Source organism: Xenopus tropicalis, chromosome 7 (assembly GCF_000004195.4).
Source record: "Xenopus tropicalis strain Nigerian chromosome 7, UCB_Xtro_10.0, whole genome shotgun sequence".
In the NCBI taxonomy this organism is placed as follows: domain Eukaryota; kingdom Metazoa; phylum Chordata; class Amphibia; order Anura; family Pipidae; genus Xenopus; species Xenopus tropicalis.
The window spans coordinates 43,545,813-43,563,847 of NC_030683.2; the positions used below are offsets into that span (position 1 = coordinate 43,545,813).

Below are 18,035 nucleotides of genomic sequence, written 5' to 3' on the forward strand. Positions count from 1 at the left end.
GACTTGGAGCTGTAATGACCAACATGGGGCATTGGCAGATGAAATTGAATTGTTAGTAAATAAATTTATTACCCAAATTCTGCGGAGCCTCTTTACAATGGCTTTCTTCATCCTTTTCCGTAGGGGCGGTTGCATTGCTGCAGGAGGAGCTGCTTCTTCCTATTCTGAAAGAGCTTCCTCTTTCTGATATTCTTCAAGAGGTCCCTCCTCTTCTTCATGCTCTTTGCCAGGAGTCTCTGCATCTTCTTCCTCCTTGCCAGGAGCCTCTACATCTTCTTCCTCTTTGCCAGGAGCTTCTTCGTCTTCTTGCTCCTTGCCAGGAGTCTTTTCATCTTCTTGCTCCTTGCCTGGAGCCTTGTCATCTTCCTTCTCCTCTTGTTCATTGCCAGGAGCCTGATCTTCCTCTTGCTCCATACTAGGTGCCTCTATCTCTTCTTTCTCCTTGCCAGGAGCTTCCTCCTCTTCAAGTTCCTTTTCAGGAACCTCTTTATCTTCTTGCTCCTCTCTGGAAGCCTCAGCATCTTCCCTCTCCTGACCAGGAGCCTGTTTGTCCTGCTCCATGCCAGGAGGCTCCTCTTCTTGCTCCTCAGCAGGAGCCTCTTCATCTTCTGGCTTCTCACCAGGAGCCTGCTCTTCTTCTTGCTCCTTGCAAGGAGCCTCCTCTTCTTCTTGCTCCTTACCAGGAGCCTCCTCTTCTTGCTCCTCGTCAGGAGCCTCATCATCTTCTCGCTCCATGCCAGGAGCCTCCTCTTCTTGCTCCTCAGCAGGAGCCTCTTTATCTTCTGGCTCCTCGCCAGGAGCCTGCTCTTCTTCTTGCTCCATGCCAGGAGCCTGTTCTCCTTCTTGCTCCATGCCAGGAGCCTCCTCTTCTTCTTCCATTACAACAGGAGCTGCCCCATGTTCTTCAATGGCTCTGAAAGGAAAAAATGTAAATGAATCAGTGTTGTCATTTGTTTCCTAAGTCCTGAGACAACATTTATGCCACTGGAGGAATAATATACCCTGATAGCCTTGTACCTAATTGTTAACGTTATATCTGCTACTTACCTGTCCCTGCTGTAATGTGTGGCCAGTTACTGAGCTGAGTAGATTACATGCTCTGTTGTAGAGATAGGCTTCACATTGAGAAGAATGATTCAGGGTTTTGGACCTACTGCCACTTTGAGGAAGGGGGCATTTGGTATATTGTATAAATGGATCAGACTAAACTGCTCCATCAGTACATCTTAGTATGTATGTAATCAAGAACTAGAATCCTTTTTTTGCCATAGATTGATACAGCCATACATGTGGTTGTGGGTGCCTAAAAAATGCTGATTGACAAAGATTATATGGTTTTTATTATTTAGATGGCTGAAACACACCCTAGTTTATATAAAGTTAAAAACAGACATATTGATCATGTGTCAGTAAATAGAAATAAAAGTATAATTTGCAATATACAAACCTAGCAAGCTCCAGCAACTCCTGTTCCTTCTCCCAGATCTTCAATACAATGGTGAGAAGGTTTGATCTTACTTCCTGCAAGCACAGGGGAAGGTAGTTTAATAGTATAGGTAGGTATGTATATATATGCACTTGGGGTCATATGGAAGAGTTCAACTTTAACTGTATTTGAGAAAGTAGTATTTGCACATAATATCTGCATGACCTCTGCACCCAAAATTGTCAGTAAACCAAATACCTTAATAGCCAACCTGACACACCTTATGATCAGCATATTCTGAAGTCAATACTAAAGGATCATGTGGTATCATAATGATCCCTGAGCATCCATATTTCTTTGGTTATAATAGGGAGAAAACCAGAGGGCAAAATGCCCAAAAGTGCCTCATATGTAATTACCCTGTTTGCAATAGACTGACCAAAGCTAATAATTAAGCCATTACTATTGGTTACTGCATAGCACTATATATTATATATTTCATTAAATATTTATACCTAAACTGATGGACAGTATATTTCTTTTTCACCCAGTTTTGGCAAAAGCTCACAATACAGGTTCATGTACCTTTATAGTCTAAAAATATTGAGTATATCACTCAGAATTTTGCAGTATTTACCCCAAATACCCCAAAAAGCAGCATTAGAGACAGTGGTCAGAGAACTTACAATCTGAAGCAGCAGACACTCCACATACTGCCAACCTTTACGTGTCATCTGTGGGAGAAAAGACTAAATATTACATTCTGCTTTGTACCAATGCCATTATTGTGGCCATTTGGCCCCTTGTAAAAAAAATCTGTGCAGTGTCTGTGCATAACCCCATACTGCATTGCAACATTTTCAATACTTTTTTTTACTGTTGAAAATGTCATTTAGGTGAGTGAAACCCCCCAGCAAGTGATGCAGTGAATAATAATGTTCCCAATTATTATGGAAACACACAGTGTGTAATTATAATAATAAAAATAACACTTACAGAAGTCAAAGACACATCAATGTAGAGAACATGAGTGTTCTCCAGACGATCCAGATGTTCCTGTAACATAAAAGAAAGTAGCAGCGTCAGAAAGGAATCTATTTCTCCTATAATCTGATTTATAAGATAAAAGGCTGGATCCCAGACTAAGTTCTCCAAGCCCCAAGTAGTTTGTGGGACTCCCTGATTCCTTGGGGCTCATTTACAATAAAAGCACAACAGCAACATCATCTCAGTGGCAGCTGTGAAGCAGAAATATGAGGCGGCGCCACTGTGCAATTACCATTCAGCTGCAGTTTGACTATAGGGCATTTCATTAATCCAAATGTACTTTTTTGATTGCTTACCAGGAAACTGATCATCACCAGATAGTTTCTGATGTTCCCTTCGTCATAACCACGGTCGACACCATAGCACTGAAGAAAGTGTTCTCTGAAAAAAAAAAACATCTATTTAATAAAACACTTTACTATTCCATTGTATTTCTACTATAAATGCACTTATTCATTAAGTTGATACAGTGGCTCCATAATGTATTGCAGAGAATGTTTGGGCTCTGCTTATTCTGTATGAGGTTTTAATCCAAAACATTGACAATAAAAAGCCACTAAAACTATTTTTTGGCAGAAACATAGGAGGGCTTATTTACTATGTATGGGGCAAGGGGATTTGTGTTTGTGCAAGGACTGCACCTGTCTCTAAATGTGATGCTGGCGTAGCTGCTTTTAAGGACAGGATACATTGATACACCAGGTAGAGAGAGGAGGGGCTTTACTTACTATAAGCCTGTGCCAGGCATTAAATACCCCTTGCTTGTCAGTGCTGCGTTTTGCATCTTGCAACAGATTTTGAATCTCACACAAAGTACTTCAATTCTCAACCCTCATTACTCTTACACTTACCCCTGGTGCAATAGTTAATGATTTATTAACATGTAAAAAGACTGTTTTTATTTTACTTACAGGTGGACCATTCTTCCAAAATGCCCTCTGTAGTGATGTTCTGCAGGGAAAAATACATTTTCATTAAAAACTGAGCTAAAAAAGGGAAATGAATTCACATATAATTAACAAATAACACTAACATTTCTCATCTCTTAAATTTTAAGCTAAAGTTTCACGTTTACAATCACCTCAGTGATTGTAAATTTCCGTGTCCTATAATGTGGTTGTAAACTAAGACATTACTGCGAGACGAAAATAATTTATTTTTCCCCCAGCCCGTGTCACACTTCACCCCAGCAGCCCAGGGTTCTTCCCTACAGAGTGCCACAGCACCATTTCCCTCCCAGGTATCCCTTCCATTGGTTAAAGCTGGGTACGTGGGCAATCAGGTACCAAGAAAGTGATTTGGGTGAATTAAAGTTCACCAAATAAAGCTGCTGAATGTAACTGCGGATACTGGGAGTTATTTTCACTATGTTGGGGGAAAGACTTAGTGGTTTGACAAGCACAGTGACTTAAGGAATTGATGAATAATATAGAATTTTACCATAATATGAAATGAGGGCGTCGATGTTGGTGTTCTTCATCCTGAAGTCCTTCAGGGCATCAAAGAGAATCTGTAAGTGAAAGGAAAAAGTATTAGGGAAACAGTTCTAAATGCTGATCACAGTCAGTCTGACTTTGAGGAGAATGTTTTTTTTTCCCCAGGATGGTGCATTTTATTATGAAGGACCAGCCCATGGAAAAAAATCACTGGGGGGTGCCTAACATATTGACTCCCTCTTAGTGAATTAGTGTTTTCTTACCCTCTGATGCAATTTTCTATCTGCACAGAGGTAAATGCAATGCTAGATTTCTGATTATGGTGCACAGAGGCCACCATAATTAGCCCCCACGATCGTGCACATGTATCTATTTAGCGCACATACATAGCACTTTGGACAGGACGTGCTAAACTTTTCTACCTATCCTGTCCCCATTCCTCCGTATTTGAGCAAAGTGTAGGTGCAGCTGGGCTGCATGCCACCTCTAAGTTTGTGCCCCCTTAGGCCCGGGCCTTTGTGGCCCCCCACAAATCTAGGCCTTGGTAAATGGTATGGCAGCTTTCTCCTACTGTATATGTGCGAAAGGAAACAGTGACAGAAGTAGGATGCTGTGCAGACAGACAGAAAGGTTCTTAAGCAGAGGTTAAATAGAAAAGTGAAAGGGTATCGTCATTTCAGATGAGAGAGTATTTTGTACAAAAGAAATAGAGGCATTACCTTAAGCGGGGGCATCTTCTCTTCTCAGCAGCCTAAAGGCACAAATACAAATGGTATGATATTAGCAACAGCAATAGAAGGAATATCAATTATACCTGTTATATGGGACTTGTGGTCTTTCCCAGGCAAGGATTTATTATATCTTAGAATCAAGTATAAGGCACTGTTTTATTATTACAGAGAAAAAGGAAATCATTTTTAAAAAATGTACTTATTTTATTAAAATGGAGTCTATGGGGATGGCCTTTCCATACTTCGGAATTTTCTAGATAACAGGTTTCAAAATAATGGATCCCATACCCGTATGTCATTAAAGTGGGACTTCCCCTCCTAAAACTCTTTTTTAGGTTCCATTATTCTGCAATATTACACAAGGCTTGGCCCAGCACTGCCAGTGATACACCAATTGCTGTCGTTCTTCTGATGCTCTGTCAATATTTTGCCTAACGTGGTAGTTTTCTGCATTGTAGGCCATCTTGCACCAGCTTCCCAGCATCCTTCACGTCTTCAGACTGGGCACAGATACAATAAGGATCTCTTTGGGAAAATGTTGTGCTGCACCAACACTAAGGGGCACATTTACTAATCCACGGACGTCCGAAAAGCGTTTTTTCCGTAATGATCAGTATTTTTTGCGATTTTTTTTCCGTCACCGTTGCGGCTTTTTCGCGAATTGTTGCGACTTTTTCGTCACCGTCGCGAAAAAATCGGATTGGTTTTCCGCCGTTTACAATTGCTCAATACGAAAAAATTGCGACGACGAAAAAGTCGCGCAAAATACGATAAAGCCATTACGGGGACAAAAAATAGCGCAAAATACAAAAAACCGCAGCACCGATGAAAAAGTCGCGAAATTTTTCGTTTCCAATCCAATTTTTTCCCATTCGGGATTCGTATTCGTGGATTAGTGAATGTGCCCCTAAGTCTGACTAAGAGACGGGATGCTGGGAAGCTGGGGTAGGAAGGAGCCAGCCATGAATTCTGTCAATTGGTTTTGCAAGGTTACCTCTTAAAAGAAGCAGGCTGTGTAGAGAAGAAGGGCCGGCACAAGGCCGGGAACCCTAAAGGGTCTCCCTCAGTTGGTTGTTGTTCTCTCTGACTCTAGTTTAGTTAAGAATGTTATAAACTAAACTAGGGAAAAATCCAAAAAATCAAATCCAAAAGCAGGTAAAGCACCGATTCAGAAACCGCGAAGCAGGTCAGACGCTACAGCAATCTGTATAGAGAGGAGAATAAAAAGAACAAGTCAGCTTCAGGGATAATGGATTTAGCACTCAATATTTCTTATAATATACAGATGAAGGACTCATAGTGAATAGTTTTGATTGGTGTAGATCAACTTACAGTAATTATAGTACATTTTTGTTTGATTGCTATGGGTAATGACACTTTTTTACTTATGGCAATTCACGGAAAGACTTGTCAATTTGTTAAGATTCCTATCTTTTGTTTAGTAGGCAGTTATACATAATAATGATTATGGCAGGAATGCACCAAACTCATTTCTGCATCTAATAATACTATTTAATATATGGTTGCTAGACTCCCTGACCTTAGCAACCAGGCATTTGTGTAAAAGTTTAAATGTGTAAATGTGATATGGCTTGACTAGAAAAATAATCCTTCCACAATACCAACAATAATGCAGTGTGAGGAGTAAATTAAACAGCTCAAACCCAAAATTGAATCAGTTACTGGACTGATAGCAGACGGAATATCACATGCGGGCAGTAAGTGCTCAAGGGGCAACTTTCCCATAGAGCTGTTTATCCCTGGCCACTGTAACACTTAACTATTGTTTAATCCAGTGCTGTCCAACTGGCGGCCCGAGGGCCGCATGCAGCCCGCGACCCCCCTCTGTGTGGCCCCCCCACCTGTCTGGCTGCTTTGATGCCTTACTCTTGTGTAAGCTTTAAATGGTATCAGTACTGTGATTAACTGCCCCCCCCCCCCCTGCATGGTTCTCACCTCAGATTCAGGCTGTAAACCCTCTGTATTGTTTAAATATGTAATCCCCTGTACTGTTCACACCTTTTAATCTCTGCATTGTTCACCCCCTGCAGTGTTCACACCTCAGGCTCAGGCTGTAATCACCCCCATTGTTCCCCTGTTCACACCTCAGGAGCAGTAGAAACCCACAAATAATCCCTGCATACTACAAAAAGAACATATACTGAGGTGGTACTGCAATTACAAAGTTTTTTAATATATAGTTATTGTGCAGACTATAGGAGCAGTGCCAGCATTGTGTCACTGTAGGCTGCCTGTGTGTGCCATACACACAGGCAGCATAGGGCAAGCAGAGTATGGCACACACAGGCAGGGTAGGGAAGGCAGAGCATGGCACACACAGGCAGAGTAGGGCAGGCAGAGTATGGCACACACAGGACAAGTTTGGCACAAACCAGCCAAGAATGGCACACACAGAGAAAGTATGGCACGCAGGCAGGGTAGGGAAGGCAGAGTATGGCACACACAGGCAGGGTAGGGCAGGCAGAGTATGGCACACACAGGCAGGGTAGGGAAGGCAGAGTATGGCACACACAGGCAGGGTAGGGCAGGCAGAGTATGGCACACACAGGCAGGGTAGGGAAGGCAGAGTATGGCACACACAAAGGCAGGGTAGGGCAGGCAGAGTATGGCAGGTTTTTGCTGTACTACAACAATTAATATGGGTATGGTCATGTGATAACATGGGTGTGGTTTCAAGTGGGTGCGGTTTCAAAAAGGGGAGTGGTCAAAACTGGCTTCCATTATCGGCCCTCCACCACGTAGGTCGGAAAAATTCCGGCCCTCAGTACAACAGAAGTTGGACAGCACTGGTTTAATCCAACCCCTACCATGTACCCAATTGCCTCCCATAGGGGGTATTTGAAAGTCATGTGCATTAAATTTACGAATAAATGTTATTTTGTAAAAATTAAAGAAATTAATTCAGTTATAAATGAGCTACATGTTAGGGTTGGTACATGAGAGCAGGGCAGATACCAGGGAGCAGAGGAGCAAAACTGCAAAGGAGCCTTTCAATACTAGAAACAAAAAAGATATTTGTAATGGTATGGTACAGGTGTCCCTAAATGTTACCTGTTTATAGGGGGCCCATTGTAAAAAAAAATATTTGATGGCAGCCCTGTGTACATAACTGTCAAATACTGGGTATGTGTCTCCCATCCAGTGCTCAGAAAGGTCTTAAAACCCATTTTTAAATTCCCCAAATTAAATACAGCCCCTACGATGTACCCTATTGATCCCTCACAGCAAGGATTTGAACTTAGTCCATTAAATTCAGTTACACGTTAGGGTTGGTACATAGGAGCAGGGCAGATACTCGGGAGTAAAGGGGCAAAACTCCAAGGGGCCTATTCTAGAAACAGAAATTAAGTGTTATATGGTATGGTTCGGGGGTCCCACTTGGGTAATGTCACTTTTTTTTTTACTTATAACTGTGTTATTTGTAGGTAAAATAAATAAACTAATAAATGTTTTTCTGGAAAAGTAAAAGTATAAATGTATTCTTTTAAATTCAGTTACATTTTAGGATTGGTACATAAGAGCAGGGCAGATACCAGGGGGTAGAGGGGGAAAAATCCAAGGAGCCTATCAATATTGGAAACAAAAATTATTTTTTAATGGTTTGACACACACAGGGGTTCCTAAAATTAACTTTTTATGGGGGGGTCCCAGTGAAAAAAACAAAACATATTTTTGATGGCAATCCTGCATAACCTTCAGGCATAACTGTTAAATGCTGGGTCTGTGTCTCCCAACCAGCGCTGAAATTAAAGGTCTCAAATCCCGTATTAAAATTCTCCAAATTAAATACAGCCCCTACCATGTACCCTATTGCCTAACCCCCCCCCAGCCATGATATTTAAAGCTAAAGTGCATGAAAATTACTAATACATGTTATTCCAAGGTGCCTATTAATGCTGAAAACCTACTAAAGGGGTCCCTAAATGGTACTTTTTATGGGGGGCTCCAGTAAAAGAAACATATTTTGGATGACAGACCGGCATACCCTGCATACGTAACTGCTAAATGCTGGGTCTGTGTCTCCCAAACAGCGCTGAGATTAAAGGTCTCAAAAGCCCATTTACTTTTCTTCAAATTAACTAAAACCTGTGAGATTAGTAACATCCACTAGTTTGGAGGGGTGTCACCCAACAATTTATTTTCTTTTTTAACCAAAATAAGGGTTATTGGCAAAAACTGTATCAGAAGGACTGTACACCAACCTCTCGCCACAATAGCAACCAACAGACTGAACCAACTGCCACAATCTGAGGTGTAAAGTCTAAAATCCCGTATTAAAATTCTCCAAATTAAATACAGCCCCTACCATGTACCCTATTGCCTAACCCCCCCCCCCCCCAGCCATGATATTTACAGGTATAGCTGCTAAATGCTGGGTCTGTGTCTCCCAACCAGCACTGAGATTAAAGGTCTCAAAAGCCCATTTACTTTTCTCCAAATTAACTAAAATCTCTCATCACATCACAGCTGCTGCTCCTAAAAGGGGAAGTGTACCCTGTTTATGAGTAAGATTTATATGATAGAAACAAGGTATGTAGGGTGGGGGGCAGATGGGTGGGGCAGCAAAAATCATTCATTTCTCTGGCAGGGACCAGGCTGCTTGGCTGCGGGGCCAGGAAGTGATCCTGCATGCAGACGGATGTCAGTAACAAAATATACCATACATGTTAGGTAAAAAAAACCATAACACAGAGGATTAGGGCACAGATTTGTGCAGTGACTGTGCTGAAAGCCCTGGTACCTGGTTTATCAGCAAAGATAGCAAGTTGCATCTCTTTAATCTATTGCTGTTAGTGTGCCAGTGTTTTGACATGTACATACTGGGAAGTATTTTCAGCAAAGGCCGTTTATATGTCTGAATTACTTGTGCCTGGCTGCTTGTAAATTAGCAGGAGAAGAGAAGCCCCATGTAGAGCTGTCACACCCCCTCTTTTTTTTCTCCCCCAGTTTCCTGTCCCCCAACAGCATTCTCCCAATTTTTATGAAATCTCCCAAAGTCCTGCACTTAATTTCGTCACCTTAGGCATTTGCAATTCTGCAGGTAAAAAATGTGGGCTTCTTCTGGGTTTTTACACAAGCCCATGAAGCCTACATGATGTCACTTCTTTAACCATCTCATTGTAATACCCCATGAAAGAACAAGTGAACTCTGGCTCAAGCCATCAAGGTGGCCACCAAGGTTGCCTAGAGTTATATGTAGCCCAATATGAGGGGTCATGTGTTTCATTTTAGATGCTGTGGATTTTTTGCTCCACCATAATATTTTTTTGTTTGATGGGGTACATTATCTACAAATCCAAGGCATTGCCATGGGGGGGGGGGGCAAATTTCCCCCAGTTAAGCAAATTTGTTTTTAGGCGAATGGGAAAGGTATGTCTTTTCTGCTAAAGAATTTAATTTATACCTTAGCCATATTTTAAGGTGGCACAGGTATATAGGCAATATGATAATAAGACAGGGGTCTGAGGATTTACTTAAGGAATTTATTGCCAAGAAAATGAATAATATTAGTTAATTTGCATTTTGATACCAAATGTTTAGAGTTTGTGGACCTTTGTCTAGAGGTTGATGAACATGGTTTAATTCTGGTTTAATTCCATCTGTTTTGGAAAAGGACCGCTAGTAATAGTTTACCGCATGCGTGTTCTATGCACCCATAGAGCTGCATTGAGGATGTTCCCAAAGGGCGGTATTTGAGGTTGAGATGGATTTGTTCGTTCGATAAGGAATTTAAAAAACAAGCCTATGACCCATATGTCGGTTTAGAGCATGGGTTATAGAAGTGGAACCCTACATAAAACCAATCAGCGGCCATTATCTCAATCTAGAGGATCTCTTCTTTATACCTCAGTGGGCACAAGAAGGCTGAATAGGGAGTTCAGCAAGAAGGATAACAATAGATATATAATAACATATAGTGATAGTGACAAAGTGGATAATGTATCCCTTACACATTGTAATCACTCCGAGGTGACTTTTAATAGAAATTTTAGTAGGGGTACATTATCTATAGAATCTACAAGTATGTGTATATGACAAATTTATTTAAATTAATGAAGAGAAGATATTATATTTTGTTCTTAATATTTTATTAAAGGGAAACTAAAGGTAAAAACTAAGTAAGCTTTATCAGAAAGGTCTATGTAAATGCAGCCATAAACAAATGGAGGGATCTTCTAGGACTATTCTTCTAAGACTTTTCTGTCTGCAGAATAAATATAGTGTTCTAGGCGGCACTAATGTGGCGAATCTCTTGGCAGTACCTTTCCTTCTTCAAGTTATTGGTGAGGTCTGTGAATGAGACATCATTTGTATTTTTTTTTGTTAGTTTTTTAAATTTGGGTTTAAGTTTTTATTCATACATTTGTAATATTTTGTAACAGTATCAATTTGAAGGAACTTTGAAATCCAGTAGGCTTTCAAATCTAATGTTTAATCAGATTCTAAGCTGTATAATAATTTTACTTAATAATTTTTGCCCACAAAGAGATTCCAGTGTATTTTTGGTAGTTCCTGCCTCTTACTGTTGGAAGGAAATGTTCGTAGCCAGTATTGGTTGTTCGCTTGTTGCCGATGATGTGGATTGTCATTCATTTTGTGTTTCTTATGGAATATTTATGTTTGCGGTTCCTTCATCAGTTTTTTGTAAGATTTTTGCCATTGCCAGATGTTTATTTTTCATTTAGTGATGCATAGTTAATTATGCTGCTTAGACTTTTATGTCTAGATATCTGACCAATTTCTGTTGGGGCTATATTGTTGTCTACTAGCTTCTGGATAGTGGATTTTCTAGTGGAGTTGTATTTTTTTGGAGTCTATTAAAGATGCCTTTAGTTTCATTAAGGTCATCATCATTATAAATTTGTGTATCCCTATCTTCATTGTTCTAAACCAGCTACAGTTGGTGCTAAATAGAAAGGGATGCTAGGCTTATTCATGCTCTCTGGGCGGTTATCTCTGTATCTTTTATATGCAGCTATTTGGGGGGTTTCTGGTGTGCTGTACAATCACAGTTTTATCAGATGGAATCTCTCCGTTTTTGTTTGCGCTCATCGTACTCAAGGAATTCTTTGGCAGTGGAGTCTTTTTTGGTGTCACCCCATTGTAGGTCATATTGGTCCTCTGTTCAAAGTGGAAAATATATTCCTTTGTTGTAGAATACTAAGTTGAATAGGCTTGTTGGATTATCTAGGGACATTGTGCCTAAATAATTGAGTCATAAAATGAATTTATTTCTTCAACTGTTAATCCCTTTGCCTTGTCCGGCTGATTTCCTTTTCCTTCTTTCTTTAAGAATTTTCATTTTTGCAGATAAAGATTATTTGGTTTGCTGGCCCAAACATAATGGCATGTGGATATTTTTTGTTTTTTAATATCTGTCAACACTGCTTAACATACAGTGCAGTGTATGTGGCTCATATTCATTTGAATCCTTTCTGTGAACAGATATTATGACTTGCTAGAATTTTATCTAGTTCATAGTGTGGAATCTCTTCAATTCTTCTTTAAAATCTCGTTGCCATCTCTGTATACACTGAAACCTATTTGAAGAGGTAAATAAATTAGTGTGACTCACAGGGTTAGTTTGCCTTTAAATAAACTTTTTGTATGATGTAGACAGTGGTTTTCTGCAGTTGGCGTTTCTCTCTGCTATTTTTTCATTTTAGTTTTTAGTTGTTTTAACTTTTTGTACATCAGCTCTTCAGTTTGGGATTATACCAGGCAGTGGTAACAATAACAATACATTTGTAGTCTCATAGAGTATTAGTTTTTTTGGCTGCAAATAATTTGTAAAATTTTAAAAAATGAAGTTAAATGAAGAATTGAAATGCATTGTATTACTTATTAAAAGTTTACTTAAAGGAGAAGGAAAGGCAAAATCTATAAATGATACCATTCAATAGTGCTACTACTGTTAATGAAAAACGCCATAGTTTTGGCTCTCTTATTGCAAGAATAGCTTAGTTAAACTTACTTCAAAGTTTAACCTTGCTGAAGTGAATGGTGCCGCCATCTTGGAAGTGGTATGCCCACTTCCTTTTCTTCAGCACACTACACTGCGCATGCGCAATATTCACTCCCCCGAGCGATGGCCGGATCGATTCCATGTATAGCGCGTCACCATAGCAACCGGACGCTTGCTATTGGTGCGCGCTCATAGACGGTCTGTTGGAAGGCAGCGCTCCAGTTTGTGCTCGCTCCCAGAAGAGGAACATGCGCATGCGCCGCCTACAATGCTGGTCTCAGTGTCTGTGCAGGAGAGATGCATTATGGGAAACCTCTTTACCCATCTGAATGATCGAAATATGGGGAGTCTTAAAGGCACCATTGAGACAACTGAAGGTATGCCTGCAGCTTGAGATTAACTCTTTATTAGCCTTTCCTTCCCCTTTAAAGGTGATTTAACCTAAGAAATATTTTATTTTGTATAATAAGGGGGGTTTTAGGATGTGCAGGTGAATGATGTTTATGCTTTGGGGGCTATAGTGTATTTTATTTTATTTTGGGTTACCACTGTGTTTTGTCATATAATATTTGGGGGCCAGAATGTCCATGAAATGCTTGGGGTGCACAGTGTGTTACAAAATAATTGGTCATTATAACGTGTCATGAAAAGCTCGGGGACCACAATACATATCTCCATTTTGAAAGTGCAAAGAGAGACAATTAATTGTCAAGCATATCTTGCATAAAATGTGTATAAAAGTGAGGGTTTTTTAAAGCTTAATTTCCATTTACATTTTTTTTAATAAATAATGTTATATTATATGGGTGTGTTGTAGTTCCATTAATTCATTTGACGTATTTGTATATATATATATATATACATACACAGGTATTGGATCTGTTGGGACCTGGCGTTTTCTGGATAAGGGATCTTTCCGTAATTTGGATCTCCATAACTTAAATCTGCTAAACATCATTTAAATATTGAATAAACCCAATAGCCTTGTTCTGCCCCCAATAAGGGGTAATTATATCTTAGTTGGGATCAAATACAAGATACTGTTTTATTATTACAGAGAAAAAGGAAATCACGTATATAAATTAGAATTATTTGCTTATAATGGAGTCTATGGGAGATGGCCTCTCCATAATTCGGGACTTTTGGATAACGGGTTTCCGGATAAGGGATCCCATACCTATATATAATGTAATTTTGGGAGGGGCTTTACTTACATTAGGATTATGCCATAAACTGCTTCTTGTGGTGCTCATTTCAGCGCTGGAAGATTACCGTAGAAACAGTGTTCTATTTGGAGGTTTGTTTCTGAACATAGCAGCTGTCAGCGAATGGTTTTGTTGTGGTTCTGGTATGATGATGATGAGGGAGCTGATTTTAATTTTCCCGCTTTTGTTCCTAGAACCGACATTTCGAAATTTCCCATAATTCATCAGTGCAAATGCACTTGCTCGCCAGTAGTGCTGCACTTTTGCAGTTTCTGCCGATTGGGAGCTTCGGGCATTTAATTCCTATTTCAACTTCCTATTTCCAGTATATAGCTGATGACTTTTTTGTTTGCTGGCACCTTCCATGTTTTCTGCAGGTTAGGAAGAGCATGGGAGGGGGAAAGGAAAGGGAAGAAGAGAGACTGAGAAGAGAAGAGTGTGGGAGGGGGAGTGAGACTTCAGTGGGAAGTTGAGAGAAACTCGAAACGTTGAGAGCTAAAGAGGGAGCGAGGCAGAGAGGCATCATGCGAGGGGGGAGCCAGATGGAGTTGACATGTATAGACAGGGAGAGTGAAACCTGAGATGGTATGAGGGACCGTAACTGAGAGGGAGTGAGAAAGGAGGAGCATGCTGTGCCGGAGAGCTGAGCTGGGAAATTAGATGGGAGGGAGCAAGAGTGGAGGAAGAGCTGCAGGGAGAGAGAAGTTAGTGGCAAGTGTCTATGAAGATTCTCATTCATCCAGGTCATGATATACAGTATCTAGTAGAATTAAGTCTAAAACAACTGGACTTTTCTGAGTTTTTTCTTTTCACCACTTATCTGAGTGGCTTCTTCAGTTCAAATTCTGTGTGAGGTTTGTCACTTTATAAAACTCTGCAGCAGATAAAAGAGAGTTGAGGCGGGGGAGAATTGAGGGAAGGAGCCAAACCTAGAACAGAGTGAGAGCAAGACCTGGGAAGATGGAGAGTTACCTTAGTTTGCCAACAAGACAAAAGGAATTCTGGGAATGAATTCCAGACTCTTAAAAAAAATCCCATTTACATGGGTTTATCCTATAGGCTACAGCTCACCCACTGGGTTTGAAGCTGAAGCCAGGACAATAGCTGATCAGATTCCCAACTACAGACCAGTTTCGCCCTTCTTGGGGCTCATCAGTGTAGTGCAGGGTTTTCTGATCAGCTTAGATAGAGTCACCATGTGGTTCTACAAACAAATAAATAGGGTTGAGGAGACTGCCTCTGTAGTTGGGAATCTGATCAGCTATTGTCCTGGCTTCAGCTTCAAACCCAGTGGGTTTAGATTTAGATTACACATCTTTGGATCTGAATTCAATCAGCCAGCACCAGGATTATTAGATTTAACGCATATATTAACTCATATAGAATGAAGGTTTCAATCCAGTCCGCACCCCAACAGATGATAACAGTCGGGGTAGTTGAGTAACAGGCAAAATGCTGATTCAGTTCTGCCTTTGCCATCAATGCTTCTGTCCCCGCCTTCCTGACCACTGGCACAGTGTGATCAAAAGATGTATATGAAACTGAACTCTGGGTGTATATCTTCATTCACTGACCCACCATGACAGTATAACTAGTGAGTCAGTCTGAACATCCCAGGCTCCTATAGATTCCATGTGCCATGTGGCCCAGTTGCACCTCCTTTTGTAGCTTCTGGTATGCTGTGTCTGGATTCTTCAGCTCTGCCTTCAAGTACCAAACCCCCCCCCCCCCCATTCCCTGGGCATAAAACCAAAACCCTGACCCAAACCTCTCTACCAACAACTTTGCATCCTTCCTTCTACTGTAATGCGCTAACTATGGCTGCATTGCACTGAGCTTCACTGGTGTCCTCTCCCTAAGGAGTCTTGTCTGGCTTAGCTGCTTATCATACCACCAACAAGCCAAACCCTGTGCATCCAAAAGGCATCCCTGATGCCATCTACCCTAACTCATGTCTTGGTTGCAATTCACATTCTGCTCCCTGTCCACTGCCCCGGATGTTGTCTATCTCATGTCTGGCAAACCCTGTCCCCACAGCTCCCACAATAGGGTTGAGCTCCTGCAACCAGTCCAGCAAACCATGGCTCCTTGATACTGCTGCAGACTCAGCACCGGGGCGTCCCACCACTCCTCAAACCTGGGCTGCTGCTCCAGTGAGTAATGTGCATCTTCCTTCAGCTGTCCTGGTGCCTGCTCCTGCCAGCCTCTGTCCACAGCTGACCTCCTGCCTGGCGGGCTGATGACCGGTGACTCTCCATTCCCTCTTGATGCCCAGCCCGTGCTGGATCCCAGCAAGCAGATATAAGATGTGAGTGGGACCCTAAGGGCCCTGTGCCCCCTGCTGTGCTGTGACAGGAATTTCCCCTTGCTCTAGCTGGGAGATATCAGGGAGATCTAGGGAGTTTTTACATAAATGGTTGGGACCCTTACAGAGGAAGATTTCACCACTGCATGCACTGTCCACTAGGGGATCACCTCCTACCACCTCATTGGGGCTGATCTGCTCCAAGGGCTCATCCTGCCATGTCTCCCCCAGCCAGACCCTCTGTATCTGATTGTCAAAAGGTCCTTTCTTATCCTGTCCTGTCTTTTAAGCACCTGTCTAATCCCATGCAGTGTCTGGTTTGCCATCCTGAAGAGCTCTCCACTGTCTTCACTCCTTTGGTCCACAAGGTAATGACCAAAATCTTCCTGTTTCCTGCCTATATCCCCTGCTTTCTGTTCCTTACAAACTACAACTCCTATCACCCCCACCTAGTTAACCTATCCAGTCCTTTTTACATAGTTAAGTTGGGCTGAAAAAATACAAAAGTCCATCAAGTTCAACCCTGCCATGTAATAAGCGACCCCCTAATTATGTTTAATACTACCAGTGGGCAATACTTAGCTCTAAAAAAAGAGCACTACAGCTCCCTGAAAAACTGAAGAACAGAGATGTAGGCAAATGTGTCAGAAGAAACAGATGGGAAAGGTCTTATGCTTCTGATGCTGGTGAGGGAAGCCTAGAACTACTGCCATGTTCTGAGGTATCGGCATCTCCAGGGTTCCTGTGTCAGTAGGTGCAACAGCAAGAATTTGGAACAGGAGGCAGGAGTGACTGAGAGGTGCCAAGTGCAGGTGCAAATGTAGATGTAAGTTCATTTCCTTATCCTTTTGTGCAATTGACTGTGGGGAAATCAGCAAGCCCATGATTGCGGCAGTGGTCATAAATGACCCCTACTCTGCATATTCTGTAATGCGTGTTCTGTAATGCATTGAAAAGGGACTCTGCTGGTGTTGGGATATATTTTGGGGGCAGGGTGTCAGATCAGTGGATCACTGGACTGTGTGATGTCACTTTTGGTGCCAGGACAAATGGCAAAGGCACCCAAGGCAACCCCCAGCCCTTGTTTGCCCCAACCCCCCCACCCCCACCCCCCGCTCAATGCTCTTCACTTGTCACTGTCAAGTGAGGAGCGTCAAGCAGGGCTTAATCAATACTCCCAGGTTCATTAACATCAAATGAAAATCCTGCTGCTCCTTCAGCCGACAGCCGGAGTTACAGAAAGCTGAACTAGAAGGCAGCCAGAATTTTGGGCCTGCATACATACATGTTATGCCCCATAGTGCTTATATAGGTAAAAATCCCTGATTCTTTGTACATCCTGGTCCAGGGCTGCTCTCTTTCCCATGGGCATAGCTTGGTCCACCCCATTGGTTGCTTTTTTCACACTAGAGGCATTGATTACACCAACCTGTAAACAAAATTAGTGCCCTGAGGGGTTTTCTTGAAAAATGAAAAATAACATTTTACTGTATAAATAATATATACATATATTATATGTGTGTGAACTTTCATTAAGTGCCAATTATTATTGACTGATCATTGGACCAGCCTGAAATCTGCGATACCTGCCAACAATCCCCCACCCTTCCCAGCCCCTTTATTCCTTGAGTCTAATTTGGAGCGCTCCAGTCCATTCAAATCCAGACTGCAAAAAATTTGCTCTATTGAGAGACTGCACAAAGCCACATGATGTTTGCAGGATACCAATAGCATGTGATAGAAGCAGCACACCTGTGAAACAAAACACCAGGAGGGGCACTGTAACCCACAGACTACAAATGAAGGCCTACAGGTTGGGCATCACATGGGTTGTACCCACCCTGCTTGTCACTTGGCAAATCCCAGCAATATAAATTACCCCATCACACAATTGGTCA

At 41.6% G+C, this 18,035-nt stretch overlaps 1 protein-coding gene across 3 annotated transcripts in view; it reads left to right on the plus strand.

Annotated features, from left to right (window-relative positions):
• Positions 1-18,035, plus strand: part of psd (pleckstrin and Sec7 domain containing) — a 320,624-nt gene that overhangs the window by 205,512 nt on the left and 97,077 nt on the right. The window lies entirely within an intron of this gene.